Source organism: Protopterus annectens, chromosome 5.part0 (genome assembly GCF_019279795.1).
Source record: "Protopterus annectens isolate FY-2018-M chromosome 5.part0, PAN1.0, whole genome shotgun sequence".
Taxonomy (NCBI): Eukaryota; Metazoa; Chordata; order Ceratodontiformes; family Protopteridae; genus Protopterus; species Protopterus annectens.
Window position 1 is genome coordinate 1,581,301,563 of NC_056735.1, and position 21,266 is coordinate 1,581,322,828.

The window sequence follows — 21,266 nt, forward strand, 5'->3', positions numbered from 1 at the left end:
TATGCTGCCCGACTGAAAGAACTCCAGCTCTATTCAGTCGCTACCGCTTGCTCAGAGGTGACCTTTGCCTAACATAGCAGGCCATGTCAAACCCAGATTTGATGAATATGCTTCACCCCAAAACATCTAGATCCATCAGAGCCACAAGGGCGGGAGACTTAAACCTCGCCACGGCTATTAATAGGACGTGCTGGAGGGATAGATTCATCACCCAAAGACTCCCTATGCTGTGGAACAAAATCCCGGTACATGTGAGGCAGAGCACCTCGCTGGCCTTGTTCAAGAGAAATCTTGACCAAAGGATGGGAGATCGCAGATATACCCCAGGGATTACCTCAGTGTCACTGCTCGACAGAGGCACAGCAAAATAATGGGTATAGTTCCCCATACTAAAGGGGTGGCGTAAGCCACAAAACGATGGGCTAGGCTTGTAAATGCCCTCGGGCAGATAGCCTAGTATAAACCTATGAACCTATGAACCTATAATGAAAATAAAGTTAGATGTTAGTTACTGATTAGAATAGTTTAAAAGAATTAAGAAGAATAAGAAACTTACAGTGGAAATTAGCAGCTGTTGTGTGCTGTAAGTTGTCATTTTTACATGCTGTAATCAAGTTCTAATGTCAGGATGTGAAGCTTAAATCAGAAAAGCAGTTCACAATGCTTAAAGCACACATTCAAATTAAAAAGCAGGAATTATTTTATATATAATAAAGATTGTGTGCAGTAGTGGAATTAATAATAATAAGAATTATCTTATGAATAATATGCAAATACACAAGGATTGAAATATATACTATATAAGATTAATAAAAGGGCAGTATCAATAACGAAATGAATATATACACAATTTCTAACAGTGAGCTGATAAATAGTTCTTTGATGGGAGATTTTAGAAATACAAGTTATATAGAATAAGGTAGAACACTAGTGAACAAATAAGTTAGAATACTAATGGGCTAATAAGACAGAAAATATATTTAAATAGCAAACAGTTTATAAGAAAGATATGTATTACATATACTTGCATATGGCAGAAATGTGAATGTGCAAGATCTGATATAATTTACATGGAAAATCACATACATGTATTTGAAAATATACTGAAAGATGAAATTTTAAGTTTGGTCATGAGAACTTTTAAGCTTTTTGCATATTCTATGTTATTAGATTCACTAAGACAACCTGAAATAATTCATTTCATAAGCCAGAGCAGAGATCTGAGTGTTACATTGCTGAATAGCTACATCAAATTTGATACAAAGTAAAGTAGATGTTTAATTTGCTTGAACCCAAGAATGGAAAATGGGATTTGGATTAAGCACATTGTAACTTTTGAATAAATATTTAGACTGCATTTTTGACTCCATGGAAATTGCAAGACCTCAGTAATGTATATTTTATGAGTTAGTTTAATAAGCTAAAGGATTTTTAAATATTTTCACATTTTCATATTAAGAGTTACACAATTTTAAGATACAGCCACTTGTACTTTTAAAATTAGTTTAAAGCTTCTGCTAGATCTATAAAATATGCATATATATTTTAGCATGAAAAATACATATGTGTATTGATTTTCCTTTTGTACAATTGTTTAGTTTGATAAGATTATCTGCCATCTGTAAGTTCACAGATGTTTTTATCTTTTCAGGTCCCACTCTGTACTAATTCAATTAGAGATTTAGTTCTAATAATGCTGAATTGGCTAATAATATCTGATTATTTATTGTTTATTCAATACTAGTATTTCATAAATAAGTATATAGTAAATGATTTTTTGGATTATTTAGTGTGATTAATAGAAGATGATTATTAAACTTTAATAGTTTAAATGACAATATATAACTAAATTAATAATATCTTATTATTTTTAACATATATAATATATTAATTGTAAGTCAAAATAACTTACAATTAATATTATATTAATTATTTGCAAGTAATCGCAGGCTTTGGCACTTTTTTATACATTTTTGGGTATTGGCAGGTAGAGAGATACTATAATAGTTTGTCTATTTGAAAGATAAACTAGGAACTTTGGTATCTGTGGTAGGTTGTGTTTTGTTAGTAATATATGCAGTTACAGTGTAGACTTGTTTCTAATGTTGTTATTTCTTGAGTTTTAGTATCTTAGTTTGTAGAAAGGAAGAACTAAAATGTAGAATGCTAAGATAATGTTGGAGAAATACATTAGAGTTTTGTATACAATTAAATTAACATAGTTGATAAATCTGTCATATTATCTTATAAAGGAAATCTTTTTAAATATACAGTATGGATAGTTTTAATCTATTATCTATTAATGCAAAGAACCAAAACAATAACAAACAACTGGAAATGAATAAGAAACGGTCACAGTACGGCAAAAGCACAAACCAGTGTATATATAAACTATTTATTTGAAGCGCTTTTCATGTGCTCAATAAACACACTTCTTCAGAAGTCGATTTCTGAAGAAGTGTGTTTATTGAGCACACAAAAATCGCTTCAAATAAATAGTTTATATATACGCTGGTTTGTGCTTTTGCCGGACTATGACTGTTTCTTATTCATTTCCATCTATTAATGCAAGTTAATTAATAATGGCAAGAAAAGTAAACCGCTAACAAGATATCTAAAATTTACTAGAGGAGATATATTCCTGCAAGAGACTCATTTGATAAAGATATACAATATTTAAATAAGTTAGGTTATGAAATGTTATTATCTGCTTAGCAAAAAGATTAGAGGAATTGTTATACCTTGGAGAAAATGTACTATAATTACTAAGGTCACTGAAGCCATTAATGATCCCAAAGTAATGTATACATTTGTAATAATTAAATATAATTGCAGACTCCATACTCTAGCTATTCTTTTTCTGGACTCCTGGAATAGGTGCAAGAGTGGCTAGAGATCACTTAAACTTACTACAAAGTTATTGGAAGGGTAGTTTAATTTTAGCAGGAGATTTTTATACCTAGTATAGGAGATGCAAATGAACAGAATAAAGATACAATTCTAGCATCAGCTAAAGCACTAAACAGATGGATTAGTAATAATTTAGTTGATTTAATAGTAATGGCAGAAGATAAGTCATTGTTCTTCACTTATTATGCTTATGCACATGGGTCAAAAACTAGAATTTATAGGATTTATGCCTCTACAGATTTACTTATGAAAGTGAATTATTTTAGACTATTCATTGTCCCTTGTCTGATCAAAATGCACTAAGTAGTCATATATTAATGGATATCAGGAAATTTCAGATTATTTATAGAATCCCAGTATATATGATAAAATTAAAATAATCTAAGAGTTACCTTAAAAAAATATTGAGATTATTTTTTTATCTTTGAATGATAATGGTCAGATTTGTAAAGTGATATAATAGGTTCATAGGTTCATACTAGGCTATCTGCCCGAGGGCATTTACAAGCCTAGCCCATCGTTTTGTGGCTTACGCCACCCCTTAAGTATTGGGAACTATACCCATTATTTTGCTGTGCCTCTGTCGACTCCGTAGAATGATAAGACAGAAAGAGTGGGATAAAGAGTTATTAATAATACAAGATGAAATACAAAGAGTGAGGTTTGAACAACAAACAAAGAAATTAAATAATACTAAAGTCAATAAAAATAATGACAAAATATCAAAGAGTTTTAACCTATAAAGTGGACATAACTAAAAAAATGCACAGTTATGTGATGACTTCAAAAAAATCTAAAAGATTAGCTAATAGAAGTAAGATGTTAAGGAAACAGGCACAATTCAATAATATCCAGAATCCTCACACTCATAAGCTTACTGCAGACATAGAGGAAATGCTTAATATTTTTAAAAAATTCCATGAAGATCTTAATAAAGATAAAAATAACAATCTTGATGATTACAAAATTGACAAGTATTTAAAGAAAAATGTTACTAATAAACTTAATGACCAACAAATATCTCTGTTGGAATAAGCCTATTACCCTAACAGAAGTTAAAGAAGCTTTTAGGAAAGGGAGAAATGGAAAGGCTCCAGGGTTAGATGGTTTAAGTATAGATTTATATAGTCTGCTTTCATTAAATATTTTAGAATTACTGAGTGATGTTTCTGGGATAATTCAGAGTGACAAAATAATTCCTCCCTTATGGAATTTTTCTGCAATCTCAACTATACTTAAATACGGAAAGGATAAGTTCATTATTAAATGCAGACTATAAAATATTTACTTCCATTTTTGTCACAAGATTAAGAGATATAGCAGACAAATTAGTTAATAAAGATCAAACAGGATTTATAGTCAATAGGTTAATATATGACAATATAAAAAGGTAATTGACATCTTAGATTTTGCAGAAGGAATGAACAAGAACTTAACTCTAATTAGCTTAGATGTTGAGACAGTTTTTAACTCTGTAGATTAGATCTACTTGTTTAAAACTTTAGAAGCATTTGCTTTTCCTGAATAATTTATTGGAATATTAAAAACCTGTATAGAGACTCCAAAGCATATGTTAAAATTGGATATTATGTTTCTCAAAGACTGACATTAAAAAAGGCACAAAGCAAGGCTGTCCCTTGTTCCCTTTACAATTTGCATTATATCAAGCCCTTAGCTAACAGTATAAGAAGCAATGAAAAAATTGATTGATTCTCAATTAACAAAGACTGGCAATCTAAAATACAACTTTTTGAAGATGATGTTTTTTCTAACTACAGGAGATTTAAATTATTCAAGCAAATTAACAAATGGGGAAACTGAAAAGTTTCAAGAAGTATTGCTGCTGAGGTTAAATAATATAACCGAAACTTTGGTGTAAAATGAATAAGTAGATAGTATGTTTAAATATAAATATAAATATAATTGGGAAGGAAAATATTTAGAAATAAAAAACTATCAAGAAGTAAGATTATTAGTAATAATTTTGAAAAAATATTGAAGAAGTGCTACTTCTTATTAAAAAAGGAATGCATTTCTTTTGGTGGGAGTAGGTCCCTTTTTCTTTTTTCTTTCTTTCTTTTTTTTTTTATAAGTTAAGAAAAGGTAAACATTGGGAAGAGGAGATGAAGGTCATCACAGCAGAAATACCAGTAGAACAACTAGCACAACACATGATAGCCAAAGGCTGGAAAAACAATAAGGACAGATAAGTTACACAAATAGCAAACTGCAAAACACAAGCAATAGAAAGTTGACAAACAGGGAAGGGATGCATACCATCCATGGTGAAATGCAGAAAAACATATCTACCTATGCACTGTCATATAATGACATGTTGCAAACTGTGTGGCAGTCATATCTGGATTTGTATGAATAATGGTAGATGTGTGTTCCAGGGTAATAAATTAGGTTCATAGCACGGGTCTACTTCTAATGACCGAAACGCCGATTCGCCGACAGTGAAATCACCGACGCCAGAAAACCGACAACACACAAACCTGACAACGCGAAACACCGAACACCATAACACCGACAAACTACACGTAAACAACACAGTACACTACAACACATATCCACTAGCCCTAACCCAAACCCTAACCCTAAGGTCCGACACTACTGCACCCTAACCCTAACTCACTTACACACCCCGAACCCCAAGCTCCGACACTACCGCACACTCTCCCTACCTGCACCCTAACCCTAACTCACTTACACACCCCGAACCCCAAGCTCTGACACTGCGACACTCTCCTACCTGCACCCTAACCCTAACTCACTTACACACCCCGAACCCCAAGCTCCGACACTACCGCACACTCACCTATCACACACCCTAACCCTACATCCCTGAGTATTGCACACTTACCTGTCCGCTCCCTACTCCTAAATCCCTCACCATCGCATACTTACCAGGTCGCGCTTACACATTCCCCTTGTCGGTCTTCCGTCTGTCGGGATTCGAGCGTGTCGGTCAACTGCGTTGTCGGTTGTTTCGTGTCGGTGATTTCACTGTCGGCGAATCGGCGTTTCGGTCATTAGAAGTAGACCCCATAGCACACACTGGATAAATGTACACATATCCAATTAATTCATCAGCAGTGCATGTGTAAGTAAAAGAAAAACTTGGCCATCACCAGGAATTTGTCTTTTTTCCCACTGTAGTGCGATCTCAGAGTTGTTATATTTAGTAAGGGGGTAGGGGGACTTGAATAAGGGTTTTAAATTTTATCTGGTTTTAGGTTGGCTAAGCATTTTTTCCTCTAGGAAAAAAATTCACTGGAATGGCTGTTTGAGGGAGTTAGATTTCACTGGTTATTGTCTGGAGAACAGTGGTTCACTGAAAGGGGTTTTAGCAGATGTAATAGAGATCCAAGAAAACTACACTGGGTAACATACAAGTATAATAAGAACAAGGACACATTGCAAGCATTAGCCAGCAACTTGTGTGTACATGCCCACCATTGTACAATTCTCATACATGTATCACATGTTCATTATGTCAAATTAATAAATGACAATGGACAGTAGTTTTAACAAAGGCAGACATACCTGCAAACAATAGCAGTGAAATATGAAGGTGAGAGGGAGGTGGTCAACCTGGGCCCACATCAGCATAAAGCAGGACAAGGTAAGTTGATATAATGCAAATGCATGTGTAAAGCACAAAGGGTGCTGTAGAAGCCACAAAGAGATGCATTTAACAAAATGGAAAATGCATATCAAATGGCCAGGTGGATTGCTGATGTTCACAGAACTGGACATGCATAAAACACGCATACACAGTAATGTGCAATCATGTCATATCAACATGCATAGATAAGCAAGCTAAACATTTGAAGCATGTTCACATATAGTGTCAAGCAAATGTCAGTTAAAGAAAGACAGATGTATGTCAACCACCCTGGTTATTACAGAGCAGAGGACACTCCGGTGAGCATCATTACGGCACATCAGCAGTAAATTACTGAATGCTCACATGTCAAAAGTAAACTTGTGTTTCAGTATCTATCCAACTATCTGCATACACAAGTACAGTCATTTTTTTGTGTACAACTATTTATGAAAAGTGTACACCAATGTCATTATGTATTGGGTGTGGAAATGCTACATACAACAAACATTTCGTAATGTACTGTGAAAGAATGTATTGTCTGAAACATTGTGAACAGATTAACATTGCATTACTGTTTGATGCAGTCAGAATAGGAAGGCTACATGTAGACAGGATATGCTTGTATATTATCCAACATGGCATCAGTATTGCCAAACTATTATACAATACCACATTATGACAGTGGGACACCATAACAACTGTCATCCAAAAATACGTGGAATGACATGTCTGTATGTTACATATATCTGATATGGTTCATAGGTTCATAGGTTAGTACTAGGCTATTGGCCCTAGGGCCTATACAAGCCTATCCATAACAATTCCCTGGCTATTTCTTCCTACATTATTTACTTCCCTGGACCCCTGTCTAACAGGGCAACTGACGTTATTCCCAGGGTGAATTTCCTTTCTCCCATCCAATCATCAAGGTTTCTTTTGAAGAGGGCCAAAGAGGCACTCTGCTTGACATGTACAGGCAGTCTATACAAGAGTCTGGGGAGCCTCTGGGTCAGGAACTTATCCCTCCAGCTTGTTTTGTTTATTATGATGACAAGGTTTAGATCCCTGGAGTGTGTGGCTCTGAGAGATTGGGATTTCTTTAAGTGTAGCATGTCTAACAGCTCTGGGTTTGACATGGCCTTGTATGTTAAGCAGAGATCGCCTCTGAGTAGACGATGTGCAACAGAGTATAGCTGGTGTTTTTTAAGGCGGTCAGCATAGGGCATCTGCTTTAGGCCTGTGATTCTTTTAGTGAGATACTTGCAGCCTTTCCAGTTGTTGCAGATGTCTTGAGAGGTGTATACCAAATGGGACATTGTATTCTATAATGGGTCTAATGAGGAATGAGTACAGTGGGACAATGACCTCCTTTTTTCTGGATGAAAAGCCCTTAGTGATGAGGTGCGCCACCTAGAAGGATTTCCTGACTGTTGTGGTGATGTGGTTATCGAAGGTGAGACCACTGTCCACCTGTGCCCCTAAGTCTCTTATCACACTTTCAGTGTTTATTGTACTGCCACCTATGTGGTAATTCACAGGTACATGTTTTTTCCCAAAGGTGATAACTATACATTTCTTGGCACTGAGCTTGAGCCCATGGCTCTGGCACCAAGCATCTGTTTCTGTAAAGCCCTTTTGTAGAGTATCCACATCATTTGGGGATTCAATAATGGCTCCCTGTTTTCAGTCATCTGCAAACCTTGTTAGCCAGAGTCCCTTAGTGTTGGCCTATACTTCAGAGAAGAGGATGCCAAACAAGAGTAGTCCCAGGACTGAACCCTGAGTTACTCCGCTTGTCACTTGTCTGGAGCTGTATTTGGAGTCAGCTACTTTTACAGTGTGGGTTCTGTCAGTAAGACAGTTGGCAACCCATCAAATGACGTAGGGATTAATGCCCAGCTTAGTAAGTTTATCTATGATTCCAGAGTGGGGGATGGTGTCAAAGGTCTTGGCAAGGTCCAGATAGGCTGTGTGGACCACCTGACCCTTGTCCATGGCTCTGGAGACTGATTCAAAGAAGTCAATCAGGTTCAGGAGACAAGATTGGCCCTTTACAAACCCAAACTGGGTGGGGTCGAGTGTTTGAAGGTTGCCAATGTCTTTGTTTATATGTTCCATGATAATACATTCCATGGCCTTGCAAATCAGGTTCGTCAGACTGATGGGGTGACCAACGAGGGGTGACCATAGGTGTGGAGCATCGATTTCCCATGTTGGTAATTACCAGGTCTAGGATATTGGAGCCCCTGGTGGGACTATGTATTAGTTAATCCAGGGTGTTGGAATTTATGAATTCCAAGAACCATTGGACAAAGGTGTTGGTACACGAGTAGTTTTCCCAGTTAATGGCAGGGTAGTTGAAATCACCCAGTATTAGGGTGTTTGGTTGTATCTTAATATTTTCCAAGGCAAAACAGAATTCCAAGGCATATGGCACTGTTAGTGATAGAGGAGTATGGGCAACATATGTTGTCTGTCAGTCACCCCAATCTTTCTTTCGGCTTTTTCCCAGTTAGGGGTCGCCACAGCGGAACTCCAGTCCGCTAATGATTGGCAGTTGATTTTTACGTGTTGAGTTGCCAGCCTTAATGCACAACTTTCAACAAAGGTACGCCCATTCATGCATGTCTCCACGCAGAAGACGCTCTAGCGGAGAATCGAACCGGTCAGCGTCTTACTGTACTGGCTACCTCTTGAAGCACGATCTGCAGATTAACTGCCACAATGCATGGACAGTTGAATGTGTGTGGAAAGTGCAATGTATTAATGTGTGTCATGCACACATTGAAATCAAAGTAAACATCACACAACAACATATAAGCATAACAGGTACATAGTATACATGCACAAGAGTGCAATGGCAATCACCATATTAGCAGCATAACACAAGTGGAGCACACAGACAATACTTATGGACTAGACGGACCAGGCTGATGGGGTTCAGACTCCTGAATGATCTCACACGAGCTATTGTCCTGAATGAATCCTGCATACCTCATGCTATATCCTCAAAGTAGGACCCCATCATGTCCCTCATCTGTGTTCAGGACACATTGGTCATTGCCTCCAAGATCTGCACCCAATAAACATCTCAGTCTCGATCTTGTCAGTGTCTCTTCCATGGTGCAGGCAGGATGTTTCTGGCAGGGGTAGGCCCAGGTTCCTCAACATCATCATCATCATCATCCTTGTCATGGTCATCCTCTGAAGAATCTGGCAGTGGCCTCACCAGTCATCAACTTTGGATCAGAGAATGTTCATGGGAACCATGCTCTGTAGCAGCTAATTGCAAAATACAGAAGAGTCCCATGAACATCATAGCACAACACAATATGATTATGATGATAATCTACATAGGTACTAAGACACATCCATTATAGACAGAGTTACCTATGGCCCTATTTGTTGTACTCCTGAAAAGGATGAAAGTATTCTTTTCTGAGTACTTTTATATGCTTAGACACATTCACACATGCACGCACACATGCACACAGGTCATTAGCTTTGTACAAATGTATGAATGAGCATATCAGCATATTCCACTGTCTCCATTCAATGGTTTATATCAGCAGCCACAACATGCCATTGTTAAAATGAGGAAGAAGTGATCTGACAAAATTGTGGACAGTACAAGACATGTGACAAACATCTGAGACAAATAGCATGATGTTTGGCTGAACACACAGTATAATAATACAACACTAAAAACAATGTGATATATTCAATCAATACAACTGCTGACATATGAGAATCTAATATATATATTACTAACAGTAAATTATGTGTACAGCTGTATGCATCATCTACAAAAACAATTATCAATCAGTAGCCTGAAAAAAAAACTTTGTGAATGTTTGCTGATACTGAACTGCTGTAATCAAACTGGTATTTGCTCAGGTGTCAGTCAGCCTAGGCTATAACTGCATTTCTAAAAAAAAAACACCCAGTGGGGTTGGAGACAGATACAATATAAATGTTGACCTGCAGGTTGTGCTGAATATGAAGTGCTGTGATCCTAGTCACCTGAAATAAAAAAATGGAATCTATGAAAAAACTATTCCTCCAATAACACTGATACATATTTCTCAACACAGTTTGTAGACATTTCTTTCTGAAGAACATTAGATGATTACAATACACAGTTGACATTTTTACATTCAGGTGTTAACATCTTTCAACACATACTGGACGACATGCGATTCAAACCTGCAAATACAATCTACATCCAAACTCTAAACTTCCTAACAAATCATAACTGAAAAAGCAGATTTTGCAGGCAGTGAAAATAGTTTATGTTATGACATCATCTTGATGGGGAATGGTCTACTAATACTAATCTTGCTTAGGACTGCAAAGTATGAACATGTGCTGCTCATGTAGCTAAACAGTTGGAAAATACATTTATGTAATCAATGTGTTCTGATACGTTAACAGTAATTCAGAGCATACATTCCTGAGGCACTGTGACAGTTTCATGTAGCATACAGCTTCTGAGAACAGAACCATACATGATGCTGTACATTATGGACACAAAAAGGTATGTGTGAAGACCATTATCTCTTGCTAAATTGCACATCACTAGGAAAATACACACATCTTCCCTGTTCTTCATTTCAGCTGTTAGTCTGCCCATCCCAGTCCCTTAAAATTTGAGGATGATGTTCTACTATTGACTTTTAATATTTCATGAGAAAGCAGACCTTCATAACATTGAAAGCAGACCTTCATAACATTTTTGCAACGTATACAATATTAACTAAATAATTGTTCAGACATATAACAGGATTTAGCAAGATGTACTGCCTCCACAGTTAAACAGCTGATGTTACTAGAATGTTATGGATTATGGATACATTACTAGGAATTTGATGAATAACTGAGTTATTTGCAACTATGCTCAAAATATACATTAGTATCAATAAGTGCAATATGCCTCCATAAATAAATGGTATGGATTTATGAAAGCAAGATAACAGTTTCAGATATATGTGCCCTCTTTCCAGATATGGAAACATAGCACACCAAAATGTAAACTTGATTGCCTGATTCTTTACAGGCTGAGCTAACAAACAGCACATGTTAGTTTTAAATAAACAGGTATTGCTCTACAAACAGTGTTGTTTAATAGTTGATGCATTACTGATTATGGCCATATTCGTAGAAATTTGAGGACTATATCAGTGAGTCATTACCATGCACAACATAAACTTTAATATAAAGTATTGCTATAAGGTTCTTCCAAAAAATGTTATGGGTGGAGTTAACAGGTACAGATACATGTTTACCCTATGTGGTTTGGAACCCACAACATGCCAGAATGTAGACATGAAGGCCAGTTGCTTTGCTGACTGAGCTAAAAGACAATACATTGTTCTTAAACATGTAGGAACTGTTCACCAAACCCTGTTGTTACAAAGCTGATGTTATCAGAACATTATGGATTATGGCCATATTCCTAGGAATTGGAAGACCATATCAGAGAGTCATTACCATGCATAACATGAACATTAATCAAAAGTGTTGCAATATGGTTCTTCCAAAAAATGCTGTGGGTGAACTTAAAAAAGGTAACAGGTTCAAATACATTTCCCCTCTGTGAATTGGAACTCACAGCATGCCAAAAGTTAGAGATACTGGACAGTTGCTTTACAGTCTGAGCTAACATTCAGCAAGACTTTTATCATAGCAAACTGACACTGCAGGTGTTTAGTAGAAATCTTGTGGAAAACAGATGAATAAAGAAAATGCAAACAATTTTTGGACTTTTCATAGTGAAGAAATAACAGCCATCAATACATAACTAAACACATATGTGTAAGTAATGGGAAAGACAATATTTTTTTTTTAATTAAATAAATGTGTCTGTGTAATTGTTTAGAAGAAATGATGTAATGAAGTTATACAAGTGTTTGTGTTCCAATGTATAACAGTCCAATAGGTGATACACTGGGACTATAAGTCATCTGTGGCCTAGGTGCTATAGATGTCTGTGAAGTATGAGGACACTGGCAATGTGAAATTATGCAGTTAGATGTTGTAAAACATATGTACATCTACAAAGGGCACACTTAAGGATATACACATTATTAAATTAAGTAACAACATGGGTATCAAACCCAGAGTTAAAAGGGCATTATGTACCAAGTCCAGTTAATTTTCCTCACAAGCTAATTATCACAGCATCTAACACGTGGTTATAAAAATATTTATCTGCTACATATGGTATAGAGAAACATATGTAAAATCGATAGCAATGCTCATTTATACATAGACTATTGGTACTTACTGTAGGGATCTATGGGCTGCCTCCCCACCTTCCTTGACCCTCCTTTGAAGCTCCTCTGCATCCCTCCTATGCAGGTCATCATAGTGTTGATGAACCTGTACACCAGTGCAGTAGAGCTCCATCTTCTGTCAATTCTCCCACGTGATCTGGTTCTACACATCGATCATGGCAAAGTTGTAGTCGGCTTTCATCTTCTGCTCCAAACCAGAGTACGCAGTCAAAATCCAGGTTGTCTCTTCATCAGTTCAGTTGGTGCACGGAAAGTAGCCATCATGATCTTCATGTTAACGAAGTCTGGAAAAAAAACAGAGAAATGCTCACTGAGATGCCACTCAGTTCACAATTAGCAATGGTCTTATCAATAAATGTATCAAAATCAATATTTGAAAGTGGCACTGATGTCATGTTATCAGATCATTGGATGATAATGGGCAAGTTCCACTCATGGTACCATTTATTGATACCTTTTTGGTTTTAGCATGATATACCTGAGTGTTGCAGTGCATAACAGCAATTCATGTGGATGTGCATGAATGGGATTCCAAAAACATGGATTTTAATTAATCTCATTAATTTTATATGGCACAAATGCTCATTAATGTTGGGTGCACAAAAGGTGCCCTTTGATTCTATGATTTAGAGTGAGAGGTACATTGGCAATTGAAAGCATTTCTTTTGTGGTGATTAACAAATCTGTTAAAGGGACTCATTTCTAAGAATATAGGCTTAAATTAATGGTTACCCAAAATTATATTTTTAACAGAAGTTGTCATAATTTACTCCAGTAATAGTATCTTGAACTTTATACATACAGATGTTGTTCTTCTAAATAGATTATTTCAATCCCATATGCAGTTGTATACACAAACTACCACTGACAAAGTTAACTATATACGAAGGGTGATTTACGGATCATCCACAGTTCTTACTGGTATTTCCTTGCATTCTGTGGTGTAACTGTGGAAAGTTACGAATTTCATCACTATCTGTATCTAGTATATGATGTTGATATTGCAGATATTTCTTATTCCCTGTCTCCTAACAAAACTGTTATAAATGTGTGCTGTTATTGGTATGGATATATCTTCAGTGATGATTCTCAACAAAGGTATTATCAGTACTGGTTCAATATGCTAAGGATCTGTACTGTCTGTGGCCTGACTATGGATCATGAGGTTTACCAACATGCTCAGTAAGTTCTTCAGATTGTTGTTTGTTGTATGATTTGAATGTGCTCTGCAAGTAGACACGTGGCATAATGCTATAGTCTTTAGACCTCTATGCAATATACAGGTATTGTCTGGGGCTTTAATCCCACTCACAAACTGGAAAGATATTACGTGTTACATTGATTTTATCAGTGTTATGTATGAAGTGATTGCTGTTACTTGTAATATTTCACATTAGTATTAATTACACACAGTGTTATAGAGACTTTTTCAATGCACCGAAATGCATACTGTTTATGTTGACATATGCTATTCACAGAATAAAATGCATAAATGGGCTCAAACATGAATATTATCATGTGCGTATCAATGTCTTCCAGATGGACAACCATTCTAAGGGTGACAACTTCTCCTGTCCAGGAAAATGACATAATTGATAGTCTCCACCAACAGGGAAGAGACTCCTATGCCATTCAGGTGATACTGTTTGGAGAAATGAAATCTGTACAGACCTCACTAATATGATCACTGCAATTGGAGGCTACAACCAATCCCATGACAGCTGTAGATGATGCTACTTGGACATGATCCTTCATGCAGCCAACAGAGTGACACACTGTGAAAGATTGAGGGATTCTACTGGCGTTGGACCACCACTGACCCCTCTAATAACATCACAATATTTCTGGCCTAATTGCATACAAGTGGGGAGCAATGTATCCCTGGTAGTGGGATTGAAGCTGGACTTCCAGGAGGAATATGTATGTATTATTTCCATGACAGTGATGTGTATTGAGATAATCAGAGCATATTGCTGAAGCATTTATATTTATTTATTGCTGTTTTTCATTTACAGCAACATAATTGAGCCGCAAAAACACATCTGCACAGGGTGAAGGTGATGAATGTAAGTCTAATTACATATACTGGTACAAATGAGTTACAAACAGAGCAGTCCAAGCAACATTTGTAACGCTGTTTCCATTAATATTCACAGGTCCATCTACTTCAGGCCTAAGCCAGGGACTGGGAGGTGAGGGTCTCTGTAATGTTAATGTGAACACTACCTTGTCAGTGCCTCAACCTCATTTCATAGCAATGCTGTTTACTGTTATATTGTTGTTTCCCTAGCATTGTACACTACAGATACATGTACTGGAGGGGCTAGTCGTGCATTTCCAAGTACAAACAGATCAGGTATGCTATAGAAAAACACTCATAGCTTTCAACATTTTTGTTGATATTTGTCAACACAGGCCCATCTAGCATACAGTTGCTATGTCTATCACATGAGTATTTGCAGCCAATATTATTGTGTTGTACAGGTGATGTTGTTAATATTCTTTTTGCTAATACATGACTGTGCTGTCTTTCTATTTACTTTCTGACTGCAGGACTCACAGTACAACCTGCAACTTCTACACAGCAGAAGTCTGTCAATGGTATGCTATTACATGTGTTTCATACCTGGTCTTGCTGTTAATCCTGTAGTTGACCTCCATTAATATTATGTCCTTCTTACCATTCCTAGGTCAGTCTACATCAATGTCCTCATACAAGTGTAATGTATATGTCACACATCCTGTATATTTTGACTCTGTTCACCTGGTTAATGGTGTAAATGATGTTATCAGTAATGCTTTTTTTCCTACACTAGTTGAAGTTCATCCCTGTTCAACACCACCATCTTTCCATGTTTGCCAGGTGTTTTTTTTTTATTCATCACATATTCTATGTATGTTGGCCATCTAAACAGATTATATATTTTATTTATGTACATTCCATGAAATATGTAGACTGCAAGTGAAGTCATTATTGTTTGTAACATTGCAGTGAAATATATATGCCACATCTTTGATATCCATCATGTGATGTAGGCATACTGTCCTGATCTGTGTCTTTGTATCTTATAGCACATCGACTATCTGTATCATCCAGCAACCTATTCAGCAACCATGATGTTGTTCAGCATGGTATTATGGCCTCTGGCACAGAGGACGTTAAGTTATTTGGAGAGCCCATCCATGAGGTTGACAGTGATGTTGCAGCAGATGTAGCCTCAGATGTAGAGGTCCCCATGTCTAGCCATTCAGAGGATGCTGCCACAGTAGATGTTGAACAGGGTGAAGCCATTGACCAACACAGCACATTTGAGAGCACTGCTGCTGACAGTTCCACACAACAACCAGGAACAGGGCATCACAGTAAACATAGTTGAGCAGATGTTGTGCATGGCCATTTGTCAGACAGGGTCCACCTACTGCTGCAGGCAAATGAATAGTGACAGCAGTGGCATCGTTCATACATCTGTGCACTTGTCCATGCCACAGATGATGTGGCACACCAGCTACATGTCATGCATGAAGGATAGGAGCAAAGACACAATGAGATTATGGCTGCATTGGCCACTCAGAATGAGAGTCTGCTAGCTGTGGCACAGTCTATGGAAACCTTGGCTTCTACAGTACTACAGCAGTCTCATACTACTAGCAGGATTCTGAATTCCATGGCTGTGCTCAGCAGATGGCAACCTGTGAGAGGCAGGCCACTTATCTACAGAACCACCATTGGTTATCAAGAATTACTGACTGTGGTCCAACTTGCACAGAGTTCAATTGCTTGCCCATCTGTTGAGGTCCCGACAGTCACAAGGCCTTCAACTTGCAGTTATTTTCCTCCACCTCAACACGATGTTGTGGCCCTATCCATCTCCTTTGTGGAGTAACCAGGGCAAGATGTGTTGATACTTGGCTGGGACAGGGCAGGACCATGGTATGAGATGTCAGTGAGGTAGTCCAAGACTGTGTTAGAGTGTGTCTAACAGTGTACTACATGTAGCTGGCTTATATTATTACAATAGCATTGTACTGGGATATGTGTTTTCTGAAATTAAAATTTCTGCATTATGTCCTGCATGAATTCTGTTTTTTCATCTTATTATATTGCAGAGATATGTATGTGTGTTACTTGTTCTTTTCCATACTGATAAAACAGTCTGAGTGTGTAATCATACCTGTGTCAGTTGTGCACCAAGTTGGGGATCTGTGTGTTGACCCATTTATTTATTTTTATATATTTATTTAACATTTATTTACCAGGAAAGTCTGACTAGGACAGAACCCATTTTCAGTGGAGGCCCAGGGAGAAAACCTCCATAGGTAATTACACTGGTATAAAATTTGAATTGGATTACATTGAGTAAAAGGTGACATACATGGGCAAGACATATGATACAGGAGAGTATCAAGCAGAAGGCTCAATATTAATACATTTATACATATTGTTACAATGAATAATTTAATTATTCTTTAGATTACTTATAGGCACCAGTTTAGTCTATAGGTTAGACAGTGGATTTATTATATTAGGTGATAGTGCAGAAATACAAATGAACAAGGGAAGATTTAGTCAGAACTGCTGCATGGGCAAAGCCATTTATTTTTGAGGAAGTTCCTAAGTAGGCTTTTTAGACTGAGTTGCTTTGTGAGAAGTTATGATAGAGTGTGGTATGTTATTCCAAAATTTAAAGATATAAATAGAGTAGAGAAAGTCACAAGCAATAGTTGTGGATTTGATACTTGTAGTAGGGATTTATTCATGAAACAAAGGACTCAAGTGTAGGTGTAGGGTTGGAGCAATTGTTGAAGAGCAGGAGTTTTTTTTCTGGTTGGTAGATCAGTCTATGAGTAGTGAGGAGTTGAGTGCATGTTAGGTAATTGAGTAGTTCTAGCCAGTTCAGCTGTTGTAAGGCAGAGCAGTGGTGAGATCTGTGGGGGGAGTCAGCAGCAAATTTACCAATTTATTGTAGCAGGTTTCTAGTTTGGTCAGATCAGTTTTTTTTTCGTTTTAGATTGGGTGAAGATAGGGGAGGCATAAAGTAGGGTGGGAAAAAGGTGAGTTCTGGCCATTGTCTTGTGGTGCTAGTGAGGAAGGGCTTGAGTCTATATTGAGTCTCCAGTTTTGTGTGTGTGCTTTTTTAATAGTCTGAGATAGATGTAAATCAAATTTCAGATTACTGTCTATATGCACACCTAGTAATTGTTTGTCCTACTATGATATTGTTGAAGATACTAGTTGGAATGAGGTCAAGAGCTCGCATGCTTTACTTTGTTGAAAGAGCAGGAGTTCAGTTTTGGAAGGACTTAGGATTAGTTGTGCATCTGATAACTAAGTTTTGACAGCTAGGAAGGGATGCTGCATTTTAGCTTTGAGTTCTTATAGAGTAGGAACAGAATAGAACAATAGAGGCTAGAGAATGATTGTATGAAGCCTATTAGTGAATATACTGAAAAGTAGAGGTCCTAGAATTGGTCCTTGGGGAAACCCCATGGTAACTGGTAGGAGGGAAGAGTGGTCACGTTGACATTTGACAGATTGTTGTTGGTTAGATATGTAACTAAGGAATCATTAGAGTGAAGAATGGCTGTGTTTTTATAGGGATAGTTTGTTAAGATGTTTTTGATGAGAAACAGTATCAAATGCTTTGGATGAGTCAAAGAAGATGGAGAATTCTAGATTCCCATCAGTTATATGTTGGTTCATTGTACTGGAAAAGCTGAGCAAGGTAGTAGTGGTACTATGATAAGGGCAGAAACTATGTTGTGTCCCAGAAATGAAGTTATTAGAATGAAGGTAGTAAAAGAGCTGCTTACGATTGCATTTTTCTAAGATTCTGGATAAGGCTATTAAGATTGCAACTGGTCTATAGTTGGAGAATTCAATAGAGGTGCCACCTTTGTGGAGACGGATTATGTAACATATTTTCCAGATTAGAGGAATGTGTTGCTCAGTTATGGAGCGGTTAATTAGAATAAAGACTGGATAGGAGGTAGCTTCAGCTGCTAGCTTTTAGAAATCAGAGGGCTGGTTATAAGCTGCAAGGGTTGTGGGCTTTAATCAGTTTGGACAGGCTTAAAAGAGAAGGAGTCAGATTTGTGCTTGTATATTGTAGGGATAAGTGGAGGTGCATTGCAGTGGGTCTTAGTAATTGAGAATATAGAATTTGTAAAGGAGTTGAATTGAGTAGCTATGCTGCCATTATTCTTAGTGGTTGTTGGGGTAGGAGTGGAGAATTGGGCTGGTTTTAGAAGTTTATTTATGTCAGACAAAACATTTTTAGGACTGTTGTGGTGCTTTTTCTGTATTGTACAATTTTTTTTTGTCTAGTTTGACCTGATTTTTAGCTTTGTCTCAAAGATGTTTATAGTGTTCTAGGTTAATTTGATTTTTGTTGGTGTGCCAAAGTGTCCAGGCTTTATCTCTTAGTTTAAGTTAGTTTTTTGTATCCTATGATAGCAAAGGGACATAGTTAGATTTTATTCTAGTAGTTCAACATGGAGCTAGGCTTAGTATATCAAGGAAGGCAGTGTTGAAGTACTCCATGGCAGTGTCAAGGGGTAATGTTTTGAGTGTAGTCCAGTTATGTTTTTGGTTTTTGTGGGATGGAGTTAAAGATTTGAACATTGAAGTTTTTCTTGTTGCAAATTTGTTGATAGATAGTATTTCTATGGGGATGGAGATGGTGTCTAATTAAGTATGTTGGCAGGTGATCACTAATACTATCCAGGAGACAACCTGATTGGTAGGCTAGGTCAGGTCTGTTAGTTAGAATCTAGTCCAGGATAAATTGTCTTTTGGCCCTTTTGTCTATTCTGGTTGCAGATTGTATGACCTGAGTGAAGCCATGAAGGCTAATACAGTTACTGGGGTAAGCAGAGTCATAGGAATGCCAGCCATTATTAGTCACCCATTAAGATAGTTTCTTGTGAGAAAGATATGGAAGCCCAATATACAAAGTCCTCAGTTATATAGGGATTATTGCCAGGTGGAATATAAATACAGGTCTATATTAGAACATTGAGGTTGCAAACCTTCGAATGTTCTAATATCGAACCTTATGCAGCGAAAGCTTAAAATATCGAAGAAACAGAAAACCAAATTTGTTCCTAGGGAAAGAATCCGGTTGTCGGTTTCTGTTGCTTCAGTATTTTCAGCACTGTGGTGGAAAGTTACAGGTCAGGTTCAGGTAAGTGTGCGATTGTGTGGATGTGAGGGTTAGGTGAGTAAGGGTTAGGGCGCAGGTTAGGTATGCGTGCGATTGTGTAGACGTAAGGGTTCGGGCGGGTTAGGCAAGTTAAGGTTAGTGAGCGGGTGAGGTGAGTGTGCAATAGTGACGGACCTTAGGGTTAGGGTTTGGGTTAAGTTAAGTGGATAGTTAGGTTAGTGTAGGGTTAAGTGAAAGATTTTAGGTGCATGTGTGTGGATTGCTGTTTGTTTGGTGTGCTTGTGTTGTGTGTATGTGTTTTGGAACAGCAATCTTTTTTTCCTAGGAAAAAAATCGCTGTTCTGACAGTTCAAGATTGTAAACTTTCGCTTACATAGCGTTGATTAATCACCGTTCACTTTTTTAAGCTGTCGGTGATCTAATATAGACCCTATAAATACCTATTATAGTTATGTATTTGTTGTGGTCTATTTCAAGTTTGGTGAAAAGTACCTCTATGTTATTGAAATCAGGCATGCTTGGTTGTATAAGTTCTATTTTTATGTCTTCTTTGTATAGTAAGTCTATACCACCACAATGCTGATCATTTCTGTTTTGTCTATGTATACTGTAACCAGGAAGAAGTATTTCATTGTTGGTAATTCCAGGTTTCAGCCAGATTTCAGGCAGAACTATTATATCCAGGGAGTAAAGTGATAGGTCAGCATGAATTTCATGTACTTTATTGACTGCTCCTGATATTCATGTTAAGGATCAGAAGGTTAGAGTTGATAGGAGCATTTAATGTCATAGCATTGTGTGCTGGAGTATTGTGGTTTATAAGCTGGAGTTGATGGCATTCAGGGCGAAAGTTTGGCTGTACATCCCCACACAGCTATAGTTAAGTAGAGAAGTATAAAAGACATGTAGAAAGCTTAGTTATGAGTCTCGTAATGTTGAGAGAAGTGTGATATTTGCAAGAGAGTGGATATATCTATTTGGAAAGTATCCAATGTACATATTGTTTTATAGGTTGGAAGCAATTACAAGGTTGGGAAGTAATGGGTGGTGGGGCGGAGGATTGGTATCTGTAGGAGAGGAGAAACTGCTGTGTTACTGTATGTGAAAGTAAGTTAAGTAATATGAAAATATTAGGAGAGAACAGGTGATGCAATGTGGGGATAGCATTTGTAAGTGTTTGGTACAGAAAGTAACATTTTATAAAGTATGAACAAGTGAATTAATTAAGTGTAGTACAGGGGGAGTTAATGGTCTGGTTTGGAGAGACAATGGTAGAGCATAGAT